The 17567-nt window shown below is 37.6% G+C and overlaps 1 protein-coding gene across 1 annotated transcript in view; it reads left to right on the top strand.

Annotated features, from left to right (window-relative positions):
- Window positions 1-139: 139 nt before the first annotated feature.
- Window positions 140-17567, top strand: part of RXFP1 (relaxin family peptide receptor 1) — a 117008-nt gene continuing 99580 nt past the window's right edge. Inside the window, exon 1 of the mRNA XM_080589682.1 lies at window positions 140-226. The gene's annotated coding sequence lies outside the window, so the exon portion shown is untranslated. The remainder of the gene's footprint in view (window positions 227-17567) is intronic.

Below are 17567 nucleotides of genomic sequence, written 5' to 3'. Positions count from 1 at the left end.
CATTATCACTATTATTATTATTATTATTGTTATTATTATATTCCTGTCTTAATAAACTGTCTTTATCTCAACTCACCGGCTTCACTTTCCCGTTTCTCTCCCCCATCCCAGAGAGGGAGAGGGGAGGGTGAGCGAACGGCTGTGTGGTGTTTAGCTGCCAGCCGGGTTAAACCACAACACTCAGGGAAGAAGAGGAATTTCCTGGGGAAATGTAAACTGGTACAGGGTAAGAGGCCAAGGCAAAATTTAAATTGATATAGTAATCTTTGAGGAGAGATGACTTCCCTCTACTCCCATGGTTTAAATAAGTTAGTGGAAGGGACATAAAATTAAGTAGTGTAGGGGACATTTCAGAAACTTCTTTACCTTCCTGTCTTTCAAAGATGCATAAATTCAAAAAGATCCCTTTTAGGTGACTCTTGTAGGGTTTTTTTTATTATTATTATTTTTTTACTTGATGCAATACCTTGATTTCTGATTTCTACAGTACCTGGACTTTGATTTTTATTTTATTTTTTGAGTATCATAGAAGACTTTCTTGTCTAGACAGTCCAAATTTAAAAGCTGTTTATTGCTGTGTACTTTTCAGATTATCCTATTAAAAATGCTTTTATTGTAAAATATGCAAATATATGTGCATTTATGATAAAGGAATATAGATCATTATCCCTAATAATATTTTATTTGAATAATGTATATAACTATTATTACAAAGGGAACTACACTGCATGTCTCATTTCTTTTTAGTACTTTGAAGGAATGATTGAATTATTCACTGCAATATAGAATAGCTCTGCTATTATATTTTTAAAAGGTTTATCAAATTGCTTAGATGGATTCAAACTCCTGACTTTATGCAAATCTGAGACAAAACCAGCCTCTGCATTTTGAATTAAACTTCTTAGCTGATCCCTCTTCCATGTAATTAATAAAAAGATTAAATCTGGACTGCCTCCTAAGTCAGTTCTCTTGAAAACAGGGACGTATCTATAGCGCTCTGTGACAGCACAAGATATTGTTCCACAAGTGAAAGTATTTCACCCAGAATTGGTGCACACCCGTTCTAATGGTTCGTACGGTATTGACTGAACTCAGTGTTAGCAATAGGGAGCCATCTACTCATGAATGACAGAGAACGTTAAGGAAAAAAAGTTTGTTACTCCAGTATTTCAGAGTGAATGCTCACAAAATAGCATAACAAAGTCATTTTATTTCCTTTTTATTCAAAAGCATTAGCAAATAATGGTAAAATTGGTAAAAACCCAAGCAAAAGAAAAGGGAAAACAACTTAATGAAGTTGAATAGACTGTTTTAAATAACTTCACGCCAGAGTTAAGAATCTTGTAAATACAAGAGTTGCCACTAATTGTTCATAAGAGCCAGTTACTTTTCCTGAAAGTTCAGAAATCCTGTTTTTCAAAAAATGTAAGTTGCCGCTGAAAACATTTTTCATTCAGTAACTTTGAAAACAAATAAGACACAACTTTAAGCCTTGTTTTTTGACACTAGTTTATAAAAATTTAATCCTGTTTCTGCTGATGCCCAAGCATCATGGTCTTTAACATAACGAGCACACTTGAGCATGTTCACTGATTTATTTATTTATCTATTTGGTTGCCAGTGCAATAAAAATGAAATAAGAGCTCATCTGCAATAAATTTAAAGCATGCTCTTTGTGCACTTCTCATTCTCATTTATGATCTAGTATGTTCTCCTTTGTAAATTTACACTGCCTACCCCCACCAAATATTAAATTGTTACATCTCCTTTGAGGTCGATAGTACTTTACAATCTACCTCAAAGATGCTAGATATGTACAGAGTAATCATTATTATCACTTTAAAGCTTTAAGATTAATAAATCTTAAATACAGCATTTGAGAGACAAGGTTAAACAAGCTTTTTTCTATAAATATTTAATTTCTATTTTTATTACACTGAAATAATGATATTGGAGTGCAGTGATACATAGTCACCAAAAATAAAGTTTACCAAAATATAAAGATTTGGGTTTTGTTTTAGTTTTTTGTTTGTTTTTTGTTTTAAGATTGGTAAGTTCTTTACCATAGTTCAGTCTCTACTAGATAAAATAAAAATAGTCTACATTCAAATGGGAAGAAGCCGTTTCTCTAAATAATGACTTATGACTCATAATGCTGAATCTTAGGTAACTGATGATAACTACTCAGTCTTTTATACACTCAGATTTAAGGCAGGGAGAATCAGATGTTAATTTATGAACTGCTGAGTTTACTGGTTCATCAATGGAACTGCATGGGGTAACTTTTGCATCCATCCATTGCAGGACTGGGCAAGTTCTGTGGTGAAGGGGCGGGGGGGGGGGGGGGGGGAAGTGTTGAATGCTTTCCGTCCATTGTAAAACACTTAAAATCAGGTAAATAACACAGGAGCTGCTGCATCTGGTCCAAGAAAGGTGATATTCAGTACCATTCAGAGCTGTTGTCCTCTTTCAATGTGTGTGTCTACCATCAAAATACCTAGCCAGATCCCTCCCTTCTGGTCTAGCAATACAGAAGTGACACAGAAAGCCAAGAATTTTATTGCCTTTATGCAATTTTGCACTTTAAAAATGTTTATTTTGAAGGAATGAATAACTGTGAAATACTTTGAACAGCTTTTTCATTAAGGTGAAATGTCAGGGGGGAGTATTACTCAAACCAAGCACAAAGAAGAAATTCCTGGCACACTACATTCTTTTCAAACATGACATAAAACAGTGTTTGATTGCTGTGGCTTAAATTGTATAGAAGGCTTACTTCGCCAAAGTTATTTATAGAGCTAGATATTATTATTGTCTTTGGCTTTGTGGTCAAAAATTAAGTCACTGACATCATCACCCCGTAGTCCTTTGATGAATATATTCTAAGGTCTTCCAGCTGCATAATGTTTAAGCATTTTACCTTTCCATATGTCACAATGAGTCAGTCTCTCTAAGCTGAACTTTGTTTAGACATTTATTTCAAAAATGTTTTCCAGGAATTTCCAGGAATTTAAAGTGAGTTTCCAGACTGATCCTTTCTTTCAGCCTCCTGTTCCAGACAAGTATCCAGACAAGTTTCTACCAGTAAAAGAAGTATCTACCAGTAAAATCTACAGTCAGTGTTAAGTGTCAGTGTTAAATTTTGAAACACAATGCCAACCTGAGGAACATCAAACAAGCAGAAACTACTCAGGTCCTACCTTCGCCTTAGGACTCTTGAAAATATACAATTATTCACAGCTTTTTGCCAAGAAAAAATTCACACTGATAAGTTGGGTGGCTTTGAATAGTGAATTAAAAGTAGGGGAAACAAAAGACTTAAAGATAAAAAACACGGTGATAGTACTTCCCTCCAACACAAAACTATCCTTCTTCCTGATTTCCAATTTTTTTTTGTTTTGTTTTGTTTTGGTATGGTTTGGTTTGGTTTTCCCCAATTTTTACTTTGTTTCACCTTCCTAAATCGAGTATTTCTATGATGTTGAAGAGATTGTTCTCTAAACAGGACCAAATTAGGTGTTAGAAATCAGAAGCTTGATTCCACTCTGGCCATTTTTGAACATGCTTAAAATTTTTAGAGATTATTCCTTTATGATTTCAGCATTCATCACAGTCCTATTATTTTTACATAGGATTTGGAGCAGCTTTTGTCAATAATTTTTCTTGTGTGCGTGACTATTTTTTTTTAAACACAGTGTGGTTAGAATGTTTTGAGACTGTGGTCTTTATAGCTAAGAGCAAAAGAGGAAATTTTGTCTAGGAAATTTAATTTGGACAAAAATTGCTATTCATAATCAATATGAAGTTTTTCTCAAAAAAAAAAAAGGAAAAGAAGTATTCTAGCTTGTCATAGTATCAAATGAGTGCAAAGAGAGTTTGCAGACTTGTCAGGTGTTCACTGTTCTTGCAGTAAGAGTGAAAGGTGAAGGGAGGGACACAGATCTGCAATGGAAGTTAAAAATTGTAGCTTGTCTTTTATTCCTCTCCACAGAGGGACTTCTAAGTGTGTTCAGTGTGAGGAAAGCCCTCTTTCTTTCTCATCCCAGCACAGGTTTTTGTTTTTGTCTTGGCAGGATTAATCACAGTTTACCAAGGGGAGATGAGAAACCTGGCTTTGAATGAACACTAAACTTCTCATTGCATTACCAGATGTAGCTAGTCATCTCTGCTGCTGTCACACACTGAGCTTCAATAAGGCTAAATGCAGTTTTGATCTCTGATTTTCCTGAGAATGTATAGGAAAAGCTGGCACAGCAGCTTCCAGTGCTACCTCATTTGGAGCTTCTATCTAGTCTCCCAGGGCACTATATATAAGTGATGAGGTTTCTGTGGCAAGAGCTGGGGGAGCCACATTGGTTGGGTTTGGAGGCAGGAAAAAGCAATCACCAATAAAAAGCAGAAATCAAGGAAAGGTGATTTTTGTCCAGTAAAAAATCAAACTCATGTTAACAATTTCAAATTCTTAGGAAAGATTTGGCACCTGAATGTAATTACCAACTTGCCTTTACTGGCCTCTTTAATTTTGAATATCAATTACAGTACTAAGTCCTGATGTTATGTATAGTGTCAGTTCCATTCCTTGACAGGAAATCTGACTGCATTTTTCTGACAAAAATATGTATTCTACCTTAAGTACGCTATATGCCAGAACTGGAATAACTTTACAAGCACAAAATATGGTATGATCAGAAAAGTAATAATGTTATCTGTTATAAAAAGAATAACCCTGCTGAACTCTAGTACAATTCCTTCTCTATTCAGGCAGTAAATTGTATTATGACGTAAGGTAGATTTATATAAGTATGTGACTTCTCCATCAAGCAAGCAAAATTCTGATGATTTTTCGAGTTCAAACAATGCAGCTTCAGCCCTGCTGTTTGCGGTGTTTTGAGTTCATCTCACTGACCTGGGTTTTGTTAAATATTGTGCTTGGGCAAATTAAGATCTGAACAGTATTCAGTTGTAGATCTGCAGAGTAATTCGCTACTAGCTAACAAATCATAGTTACTGCTGGGAAGGTGTTGTGTTGTTAAAGTGAGACTTGCAGTAGGTACAACTGCCGAGATAGCTATAATTTGTAACTTGAAGCTTATGGATAACCTCAGTACAAAGATGGATAGCTGAGGTTTTGAGGCATTTATTTTAATCCATACATAAGAAATGGAAATGTTCACATGCTCATGCAATTGATATCTATATATATATAAATATATATATTAAAAAATAAAAGAACAACAAGAAGAAGAAGAAACCTTGACTGGGTTAATATAATCAGGTAGGTAATTGGCAAAATAAGTATGTCCCCATTATGCTAGGTAAGATGCTGTGCTAAGCATCTTCTGTTTCTCCTGGCTTAATTATACATTTCTGTCAAAGTGTGGTCGTACTTGCTTCAAATATTGTGTATCTGGATGTGCCTTGGGTCAACAGTAAAAATAGAGTTCCTAATCAGGTATGACAAAGAATAGAGTAAAAATTACTTTCAGGAGTAATAAAAAAAAAGATCTGTTCTACTTTTAAAGTATTTGCATCTGAAGAGGAAATTCAAATTTTGGCCACTCAGCAGTGGTAATTCGTAATGGAGGCATGGCCTGGCCTGGGGAGCAAGAAGGGCTGGCGGCACGAGGGGTCAGACCGGTGAGGTTGATGTGAATAAACTGGCCCTCTGCGAGGGCTGCTGTCTGGTAAAGTAAGAAACACCACAGCTTTGGCTTGTAAATATCATGCTCAGGATGCTTTTGGTGAACTGAGCTGGTGCTAGGGGGTGAACCAAACACCAGGGTAAGGCACCTAATGCCAATCGTCCCAGGATCAGTGCTGGCGCGGGGACAGATAAGGAATGGCTTGTGGTGCAGCTTCGCAGGCCCCTTGTAGATCCGCTTGTGGAAGCAGGCCTCTGCCCCATGTTCATTGATTGTTCATTAATTCTTTTCATATTTAAGCACAAACGTGTGTTTAGTTTACCTCAGGGAGTACAACAGAAACTCCCAGTCGATTTGGTGTCAGGAGTGCGGGTGCTGCTTGCTGGCAGGAGCCGCCAGACTGGGGCCAGAGGGGAGGCCCAGGCGGCACCACCATCAGAGGTGAGTGATCCTTATCGCCTTGTCTCACCAGCAAGTGATCTTCGCCTCAACCACATCTCCAGGCTGGCCGTTATATCAGTGGTAAGCAAACAGCCTGTTATTTTAGTTTGTGCTTATGATATAAAGATCAGAGGAAGATGAAGGGGATGATTGAAACTGAACTAAAAGGACGTTGTTTAGCCGAATGAGAGTGGGCTAAGTTTGAGGCAGCTGAAAGATCCAGTCAAGCTCCAAAGTCACCTCCATAGGTGACAACGAGTTGTCTCATGTGTGGGGGGTCAAGTTTTGAAGGGATAAAGTCAAAGTTTTGTCTTCTTGGTGACAGCCAAACCTCTCCTTGTGTCCCTTTGCGGTGTACGGGCCTTGGCTTCATGCTGCCTCCATTTTGTGTGGGCCCAGAAGCCACATGGTGTAGGCCCTGAAAGCTTCTTGCCTCAGGGGGATCGAGGCAAAGCTCTTTCTTCTGGGGGACACCCAAACCCTTGCTATCCCCTTGCCATGAACAGGCCTCAGGTTTGTACTCCTTCACAGAGAAAAGACAAAAACAAATTGGGAAAATGGGTTGAGCTTCCTCCTGTCCAGATCCTAAAAGCCTGTTAGGCAACCATGTGCCACAATTAGGGTTCACAACTGGCGAAGAAAAATGGGGGCAGGCAGTGGCCCCCACTTGCCACCAGCAGGACAGCTCTGCTGGTGTCCAACCATTACAGCAGCTTCCAGACGGGGGAGCCTTTGACCTGGATAAATTAACTTGCCTTGAACATAAATAAGCTGAAACAAATGGATGCTTGATTTTCGTGCGACAAGGAGGCAAACAAAACCAGCTAGCTTATTATAGCTAGCTTACAGGAAAATAATGCAAAAATGAAAGAACAAATTGAAAATATTAAATCAGGTGAAAAATGAAAGTAAGGATCCTTCAGCTGCAGCACCTAAGTCTTTCTACCAAAGTTTAGTATCCTGATCCTCCGGTGATGCCAGACACCCCAACTTTATTACAAGGCTAAGGCATAGTTCTCTACAAATCGAATTTCCAAATTTGTGAAGAATCATGTAGAAAAGGGAATAACTCCAAATGAGGCCAAACAAGTGTTTGTAAAAAGAGATGAGAAGAAGCATAAGGAGGCATTTTAAAGACTTGTAACGATGAACGTTTGTGAAGGGAAGAAAGGAGAATGTAGGGGAGCTTCAAATCATAAGTGCTCAGCAGCGGTAATTCGTGACCAAGGAATAGCTCGTGACACCTCTTTACAGACTTCTTGTAGAACCACTTACGGCAGCAGCCCCCAGTGGGCTGTTCGTTAATTCTTTTTGTATTAAAGCACAAAAGTGTGTCTAATTTACCTCAAATGGTACAATAAAAAATCCCCAACATATCATAAATCCAATTGCTTTTGAGAGTTTTAGAAATGTCCCTTGTGATGAGATGGGATTTCTTAGATTTTAGCCTTCTGTTATGAGATATTCTAACAAAATTAAGTCAGATGCTAAGCTAAAGTTACATTAGAAAGTTCATAAATTTGAGATGTAGAAATGTTTTTGCAGGTCTGGTTTCGCTCTAAACAATTTCTAGTGAAACAGTGGGGCAGCTTCTCCCACATAGCAAATGAAAGCAAATTCCTTACAAAACTAATGTGGAAAATAATTCAAGCATAGAATTTTAATTGTTTACCTAAATTCTTATTCCTATCTGTTTAAATTCCATACAGTATCATACAAAATAATTTGCAGCCAATGTTATTTATGATGCTGTGATAGGAGTACACAAATAACAGTGTAATGTGCTATAAACTCTTTCATCTCCCAAGCAGAGGGTTTATAAGTGGGACCTGTGGTGTATCAATCCAGCTATGAACAAAACTTCCCAAGCAGCTCATGTGGCCCTTTGTGGAGGAGCTTCTTTCTCAAATAGTTTACCGACTCAATCATTTCTAGTGGCAAAACCTGTACTTCCAAATGTTATTTCAGTCAGTGAATATCATCAGTCCTAAAAGTTGCTCTTTGTAGAATCACCTAGAATTTTCCATTTAGGAAGAAACAGTGAAAACTTTCAAAGTAATTCCTCATTTGCCCTCTTTATCCTTCTATAAAACGCCTCATACTAGAATGATGCAGAATTGAGCCTCAAATGGCATGTTGATTCCTAAATCCTTGTCCTTGGAATCCTTCTCCCCTAAAGATATGTGGGGCATGACTGTTTTCAAGAGACTAGCTAGATGCTTTTTACCTAGAGTGTGGGAAGCTAGAAACAAAAGATATCTCCCACCATTGTTACAATTTCTGTTTGATTAGGAAATGTGTACATCTTAGCTCTCAAATATTGATAGTAGAATGACCATTTAATCAACTACTTTCACTACTTGCTCGACTAAAGAACATGGTGTTCAATTTTACTCTGTGTGTGACAAGAAAAATAATTCATTTAATCATTGCACTGGGAAGAATACTGGGAAGGTAGACTTGCCAGAGGAATATTACAGTCTTTCTTGTGTTTGGGCCCAGACACATTGAGCCTACAGATACAGACTGTAGATTTTCAGAGAAAAGAAAACTTTGTGCAAATTCTCTACATCAAATATGGCAGTCTTTTTACTAACAGATTACTCACTCATTTCTATAACATAATGCACTATGGAAAAGCAGAACGTTACCAAAAGCTATTCTTCTACCAAATGTTATATGACAGGCACAATGAGAACACACAAGGGAAGAGCAACAAAATCCAAAAAAGAGAAGTTCCATAGAGCTTAAATATGGACATGAAGTATTAAACATGCCTGATCTCATGCTGAATTTAAACATACCAGAGGGCTGACAAGAAGGTCCAAAACAAATTGGTTATTTTAGATAAATTTATACTCCAACATTTTGCAAACAGATTTGCAAATCTTGAAAGATCTTGAAAACTTAGGCCTTCTCAGAGACAGAGGAATATGACCATTAATATCTGTGTAACAGAGAATTACATTATTTGTGATATATTCAGTTGTTAAAAACTGTAATAAATAAAAAGGTACATTTCAATTAAATTCATAAAAGGGAAATTACATTAGTAGAACACTGCTGTGTTTTGCCAGATGTAAGGAAAAGCTGCGTGTTTATAGATAATTTTTTCTTCTCAAAGCAAAATAAAGGGCCTGTTTTGGCAACTTGACCATCCTTGTTTCTAGTTCCTGTCTTGTCTTCAGAAATCCTACATCCTTCTTGAACCATCCTCCTGCCTTTCCTCTTCTAATCTAAATTCATTATGCAATTTTATTTTGTGACCTTGCCTTTTTAACCTTCTAGCTCCAACCTAGGACACACTAAATCCTCTTCAGTAATGAGCTTCTAACTTTCTGCTGAGTCACCAGGAAACTGAGAGTATAAAGGTATCGTGAAAGCAGAATCAATTTGTTTCATAAGGCAAATCTCACGAGACAAATTCCCAGAGTAGTATGAGAAATCATGTTGGAACACTTCTCTATCCCTTAAAAAAAGCTCTTTATTAATATTTTTGGTTATTTCACACACCTTTCCAGACAGGAAAATATTCCACAGCAAGCTGTCTGTTACTTTGTAAGCTGACTCTCCAGGTTCCTCTGTGCACTGAGAGAGACTTTTACTAAGTGCAAAATGGACTTGGATTCTTTGTGCTAAGTGATAATTGCAAGAATGACTTTGACCCATACCATCCATTTGCTTATGCATTCCTATACAACATAGTTATCTTTCTGAATAAAATTAAACTCCTCAACTGTTGATTCCTCAACCCAGCTTTGTGAATTTTTCCTTGCTAAATTTTTATGGCAAGAATATGTTCAAGTCATGAATTTATATAGCCTGTGTGTTATGTTGTAATTATAAGAATATGATCTGGAATTAGGCTATACGGAAGTCTCAACCAACTTAAGCAATATAATTCAGCTAAAGGAAAAATAATATAAAATAAAAAGGCATATGAAATACATTTAATGTATTTGTACAGGAAAACTGTGAGCAAAAATAGATCAGGGAGAAGTGAGACTTTCCCTCTCAGAAATTGAGAACATCTAAAAATTTTCAAATGTGCATATTTGCTAGTTAATATTAGCAATGGATACCCTTATTTTTTTTTGTTTGTTTGTCTTGTTTTGTTTGTTTGTTTGTTTTTTCCTTTGGCTAAAGTTCACAAAATCATCAATATTTTTTTCAGGAAAAAAAAAAATCTGCTAATATCCACTTCTGCAATTGACTTCAGTTGGACAATTAAAACTCAGTTAACCTACCAAAGACCAGTGTTATTAGAACTTTGTAGGACTTATATTTTCTCCTCCAAAGCTAGGCGAAAAATTAAGAGATCTGTGGTGAGCGGGGTGGCCAAAAGGAAGGAGCTGTATGAGGGCCTCTTTACTGACAATGTGAGCTTGTGAGTACCTGGCACCAACACCTTTGACTGAAGAGCAGTGCACATGGGCCAAAAAAAAAAATCTGAGGAGGCATTGTAATGCTGAGAGTAAAGTGGCGTCTGCACAAGATGATTTGATTATTTGTTGGAGAGGCCAGAAAGAGTACAAAGAGGCAGATGGAACAATTTGTGAGAAGCAGGAAAAGGAGGACACCAAACAAAAGAGAGAAAAGAAAGAGTGCTGAAGAGGAGGAGGAATGGTAGTTAGACGTGGGAAAGAACAGACGTGAGAGTAGGAGAGGAAGTAAAAATTTAAAGAATAAAAATGATGGGTGCAAGTGTAAGGGTAGAAAAGGGGAGAAAATAACCAGAACCAACCAAGAGGTGTTAAGTGATATAAAGAACAAAACTATGAATGAAAAGGAAGCAAAAGGTGTCAGGGTAAAGAGCGGAAGCATGTTACAAAGAATTAAAAAGAGGGAGAAGAGCAGGAAGGGGAAGGGGAGGGAAGATAACAGGTGGAAGGTGTGAGGGAGTTGTGCTGAGTATCAGGCAAGAGAATTTAGAAGCACTAGCAGGGTTGTTCAGTTTTGGCATAATGCAGCACAGCAGTGCACATGTGTTTGACAACACGGGTAAAACAATCGGCACAAACCTGCTTGTCCCATAGCTCCACTTAAATTCTTTAGAGACTTTCAGAATGGGAGGAAGAGGCCAGAGTGGATGGAAAATGATAGCCAGAGATCTGGACACAAGTGCTAGGAGACCCACGTCTGCCCTGGCCATCCCTCGTACCACCTTGGGCTGCTAGAGACTGCCAGCACCTGAGATTGTTCTCCTCCCAGTCACTTTATGCACACTCACTGAAGCAATCTGGCAAGGAAAGGAGAAAAACTACATGGAAAAATGAGAGAGAAACATCAAAAGCCTGTCCTTGCCATTTTCATATTGCCTAATTAGAACAACAGTATTTCTGGGGATGGGAACAGAAATGGAGGCTGGACTGGGAATGGGCAGCTGTGAACATTTCTCAGAGCATCCGTTTAGAAAAGGTCAAGCCTCAGAGGGCCCCGTGTCTCCTGATGGTTTCAGTGTTTCTCCAGTCTGGTGGTTACCACAGTGACATAACTATTTTGTTGTGGTTTGCTAAGGAAATAAATTATTTGCTCTCAGTAAATCCCAGTTACCACCTCTTATTCTTTTCTGTGTCAACATGATCTCTTTCCTTTGGTTATTTGAAAATTGTTTGAAATTAAATTGAAAAAATAAATGTTTCATGAACAATTTAATTCAGTATTGCAAAGGGATACAGAAAGCATGAACCCCCGAAATACATCTCAGGCAGCATCTTCAGGTTACTTTTCAAGAACATGAGGGAAATTCAGGGTTCCTTTGCAACAGTTAATTTTCAGATTTTTATTATGAGAAGTAGAAGTATGTCCTGTTTATGTTAGCAATGCTTTTAAAGGTGAACAGAACTTTTCTTTTGTCCTACCACTGCATATTTCCCTCCTTTCTTTTTTAGTCATTTTTCCAGGTTGGCAGCTCAGACAAGCTCAAATGAATCCCATGCAAGTCCCACTGACCTGACTTCCCTGTGGCAGTGTATAGACATAGCTCTCTAACGCTGAAACAATCTGATTTTAAGTTGCAATCATCAGAAAATAAAGAAGTGGCCGTGTCTCTAAGCAGTATACCATCTTTCTTCTGCTTTTTGGATTTAGCATTGCTTACTGTACAGTGGTTAGATAAACAATTTCTGATATCTAAAGCAATAGGTATGGAGAGAAAGACTTCTGAATGAAGTCACATTTCTTTAGTGTAAATCTCTGAAACTAGTGAATTTCATAGCATACCAGGACTTTGGGATCATTTCATGACCTTTTTCCCTTCTTTTTGCTTTTTTACTATTAAAAAGCAAATGCCAACTTTTTCCAATAGCTGCAACCTGTGTGAGTTCAGCACTTCTCCTTTATTGACAGCAGCCTTAGGCTGAAAATATCTGCGGGGTGTAAAACCTTGTGATCCTTGCTCAACAGAATTATGCCAGCAGAAGTCCTTAAAATTGACACATTACCCAGGAAAGCTGCATTTTTCTCAAGTGAGCTCACATAACCCATTTACCACATCGTTACAGTGTGATGTCTTTACTACACACCTTCACTTAACATGAGGAGCGTTTTGCTACTGCAGTATCCAACTATGCTGGAGTAGTAAAGCATTACTGAACACACTGAAGAACACAAACGCATACTATTTCACCACCTTAAAAGCACCTATATGGGCAGAACAATAAGCTCCATCATAAGCAAGTCAAACAAAATGTATGTTTCCCAATTTCTTCTAATTTTTTTAATGTTATCCTTTCCTTAATTTACTGAATGTTTATTTGTGGTAGTATCCCTACTAGCATTATTGTTGTTGTTGTTATAACTGTTTCTATCATGCTCATATTTTAAAGGAAAACTAGTCTAAATGAGGATTCTGTCAAAGAGATTGTATCAACTATCAATTAGCTTCTTTCCCTTCATGCTTTGAAACAAAGTTGGCTTTGAAAAAATCTCATTCTGCTAAAGGTAATGTTGCAGACTGTCACAATCTGATTAGTCAAAGCAAGTTAATTAATCTTCAAATGCATATTTAATCACACGTCCTATGCATCTCAGCACAGTTCAAGCATTAAGTCCATTAGTCATTACCTTTCAGTAAAAGGTAAAGTGAACAACATCTAAGATCTGCAAAGTACAAATTTTAATCAAAAGTGCATTAAAAGTATATCATCTGGGGATCTGCAAGGATGAACCTCCAGATGACTGTCCTCATGACAGAGGAATGTGGCTGAAAGTTTTTATTACGTGACGGTTGCTCTGTGCCTGATCTGAATGGGCACAGTTCAAATACAGTGGCAGGTTTCTATTTCACAGTTACCACTGAGGGGCACACATCTGTAATTTACGTGGGCAATTCAGTCTCCAGGCCAAAGATCAAACTAAGAGCAGAGTGGTGGGACACCCAGGCAGGGCAATCTGTGCTGCCTTTCCCTGTGAGGCGTTTTTTCTTTCAGAGTTAAAAACACAAAAAACTTTTCAGGGAACTTTGAAAACTCCTGAGATAGATCTCTCTCTTCAATTCACATTCACAAAGTACATTACATTCAATGTCCATTACCTAAATATCCATTTACTTCGTTCATTTGCCTTAAACAGGGATGTTTCTGCTAATGCTTGCTTTTTTGTTGCTTATAATCTTTTTACTATTTTAAGGAGATATTATCATTTTCTTATTTTTAATGGGACCAATTTATAAACTCAGCATTTAGACAGAGCAACCCTTAAGAAGCAGGTGTCTGTTTTAAGAAGCCAGTTATAAAGGTTTTTTTGTTGTTGTTGTTGTTGTTTTTCCCTTTACAATCTTCTTTTAAGTGTAGCAGCTGTCTGTGACACTTTTAACTAAATAACAGGAATTTTTGATTTTCTGCTCAATGGCATCCTTCCTAAAAAGTCAAGCTTTCAACTGTTGCATATTTTAGTGAAAGTGTCACAGCATTTTCCATAGCAAGATGCTGTGATGTCATTATTGTTGACTTTTGATCACCGCGGAAGACTACAGATTGAGAAAAGCCTCACAGGCAAAGTAAAACAATAGCTAAACACGTTTTAATTTGCACAAGCGTACTATATTTCATAATTTGTTTCTACATGCAAGTTTTTCTTTAACAAACATACAGCAAATGTGTGACATTGATGGCGGAAGATGTGCTCATTCTGAGAGCCATGACGTTGTATGAATCAACTATTTCTTAGCACAGCTGTTCCTTTAACATATGAAAGAAGCTAACTTTCTCCACTGGCAACTGGAAAGGAGTTAATTGGATTCTAACCCACCTATAGAGCTAATTAAGCAATTAGTTATAAATAAGCACTTGACAAATGCAAGACTTAGACCTTCTCCAGATGAAAAGTTGCATAGTTGCAGCTTCTGGATGTTTCACAAGCCTTTATATGGTTGGTAGCTATTGTTTAGAAAGGTACTGTTCTCAATTTAGGTTATGCTCTACTGATTTTTTTGCTTAGTTGGTAGACTGAGCTATTTCAGTCATAATATCATTGTTAAAGTTCTCTTAGAAGCCTTTTCTATGTTACTTATGTATTATAAAGAACCTGAAAACTGTTTGATGCAGACCTAAAATAACCAAAAAAGTATTGAGTCCCGTAACTGGCTTCTTATCCTTGCCTTAAGGAGAAATGAGATCTATGAGGATAAAAAGTGAGAATGCTTTTAGTATTGTTATCTTAAATTTGAAAGGGAACCACTATTGCGTAGATATGACTTTTCCTTAGAAATGAGGAGAAGGATAAAAGTAAAATGCAACAAATGCTTATCTTTGAACAGAGTGGACTTCAGCTAAGAATTAGTAATTACAAAACCACAGCCCTTCTGCTGATTTTGAAGGGTCTGTCATTAGAAAGCTACAATGGGAGAAAAAAATGACTCTAAGAGGACAGTCTTTGAGAAGGATGAGTTAAAGAAAAGTCATCAGAAAAGTTTTTAGTGACAGTTTGTGCTGCTTATATAACAGGATGTATTTGTCATGAGATGTAATTTTTGCGGAATGGTCTTTCACATCTAAACAGTTTAAAGAACCAGGGAAGACTAATCCTATATGACAGCTAACAGGCATAGCCAGTGTATTCATTGTCACAATACTTTTTTAATATACAGCTTTCATTTCCTTGCTGTCTGTCTAATCAGGTATTTTTAGGCGTAAGTAGTAGAAAATCTGGATTTTAGAAACTGACAGCTTTTTTGTGAATGCTGAGATTAAAATTATCATATAATTTGAGTAGATGTGTAAGATCATGTACATGAATTCTGGATGTTACTTGGAAACTCCTTTGGAAGCAGGTTATTGAAATGATTATGGGAAGATTTCTTCCCTTCATTTTGAAATATCTGGTGCTGTCCGCAGAGAAGCGAGTATGAGCTTGACAAGATAATGGTATAATTTAATTAGACTCTGATTTGTGTGACCACGTAGTGTGGTCGCAGTTCCTTCTTTGAAGAACTCCTTCCTGCTTTATAATTACCATTCTCTCTGATTGCTCGAAAATCTCTTCTTGCAAAAAGTGTGCAGCTCTTTAAAGTTGAGCTGGGGATGAGTCACAAAGCACTCAAATCTATCTTTTCTCCTACCAGACTGCTACACATCAGGTGTAATTGCATTTCTTCCATGTGAACCTTGTTGTGGCACGTGAATCAAATCTCTGGGATGCGGGGGGAACTCAGGCAGGAGCAGTGTGGAACAAGCAATTTGATGTTGACCCTGAGAAGGTGACATCTGAGTTTACAAAGGGAATTTTAATACAGCAGCAGTAAACTCCTCTGTGAGTGTGATCCATTAAGAATGCAAAAACCTTTAGGTTTAAGATCTGCTATTTTTATTTGTACAGGGTAAATGGGATTTTATTTAAAAATCAAAAACTGGTTGGTTCTAAAGCAGATAAGTATAACTTCAAAAGCCCATGTGATCCACTTCGACAACTCATGGAGGTCACATAAATTATTTTTCTAGGAATTGGATGTTGAAAGAAATGTTTCTTGTGTGTTTTGCTTCTGCATTTATTAACCTTATAGTAGCATCCCACAGCTCTCAGCTGGAAGCTATTGTAGCATTGTGTCTCTATGTATAGGAAACGTGATCAGAGTGAAGCAAATAAATTTTTATTAAGTTTTGATTTAGGTTAAAAGAATGATTTTGGCCTACAAAAGACTTGTAGGAGAAGAGATCGACTCTGTATAGTGTTTAGACAGTTTTTATGAATCACTGTTGTTACTGTTGTGCCATACAGGATAACTCAGGGAACAGACAATTGCCGTGTTTAGTCTGGGAGACCACCTAGTTTCAGCTAGGCAGTCTTGCCAAATGAAAGTTGGCAAGTAAGCCATTACAAGTTCTGCGTGAAATTAATAGCAAATAAAAAAAAAAAAAAGTACAAGTATGAAAAATTGAAAGTTGTATTTGAATATTTATAAAACCATTTGTTCTCACCAAAGTATTGGATTTATGGATATTAAATCACCTAAAACCAACCAAGTCTTAGCAGTTGGAGTGAAACATTTCTCCAGACTTCTAAGCAGTCACAGCTGAAATACCGGTGCCAATGCAGCCATGTAAACATTGAGGTGCGGGTAACCACGGGCTTCCTCTTCTATTGTTTAGTTCTAGAGTACAGCTCCCATTTTCAACAAAGTTGGTGTTACCCAGCCAGCCAGTCAATCACTTCCTTTGCCAAAGCATTTTCATTCTGTTCCTCCCTCCATTATCAAATGGGTAAACAAGTTTATCGTGTTTATGGAGAGCGAAGGTGCATTCTGTTCTGCTGGTTACCAGGACAAACATGGTACAGAAGAATCCTTCAAAGCATCCCCTGTTTGGATGAAAGCCCAGGAGCATGAGAACCGATCCTCAAGAGCCCTGATCTCAGCCTCTCTGGTACTTAACAGCCAACTTACCATTCCCGCCAACAGATATTATTCAAAGACCACGTTCTGAATGACTAAGGGAAAAAACACCCCCATCTCCAGGCTGCAAACTGGCTGGAATAAGCATGGATACATAAAGGTATTGTTATTTAAGAGCTCTGCATTGCACAGGGCATATTATATGAGAACTTTTTTCTTTTATCAGTAGCCTTCTAATTAGACTCAAGTGATTCAGATTGCTCCTTCTAAGTGTATACACAAGAGAGAGAATTTCAAATTTACAAGGGTATACTCCAGACCATGGGCTTTATACAGGTGTTTGTTGAAAGGCTATCTTTCCCTTTCTCAAGGTAAGTGTAGAAAGTAGTAAATTGCTAACCAAATATTACTTGGAGCATACTCCTCCTCCTCTCTGCTAGCTGGCCTCTAGATGAAGGGGCGGGGGGGTGTTGCCCTTAACACCAACCAAAAGTGCTCTTTCCTCCTCCCGTGGTTAGCAAAAGGGTCTCTCTCTCCCTGCAGAACAAAAAAGAGAAAGAAGAATCACTGGGATTTTTTCTGCTCCCAGAATTTTGTGCTCAGCTTTTGCACAGAAAGAAATCAGAATTGGGTTCTTCCCCATGGCTGACGTGTAT

The sequence above is a fragment of the Anser brachyrhynchus genome (assembly GCF_964034855.1).
Source record: "Anser brachyrhynchus genome assembly, chromosome: 4".
Classification (NCBI taxonomy): domain Eukaryota; kingdom Metazoa; phylum Chordata; class Aves; order Anseriformes; family Anatidae; genus Anser; species Anser brachyrhynchus.
Note: the sequence above shows the minus strand (reverse complement) of the source record. Positions and strands in the feature narration are given on the sequence as shown.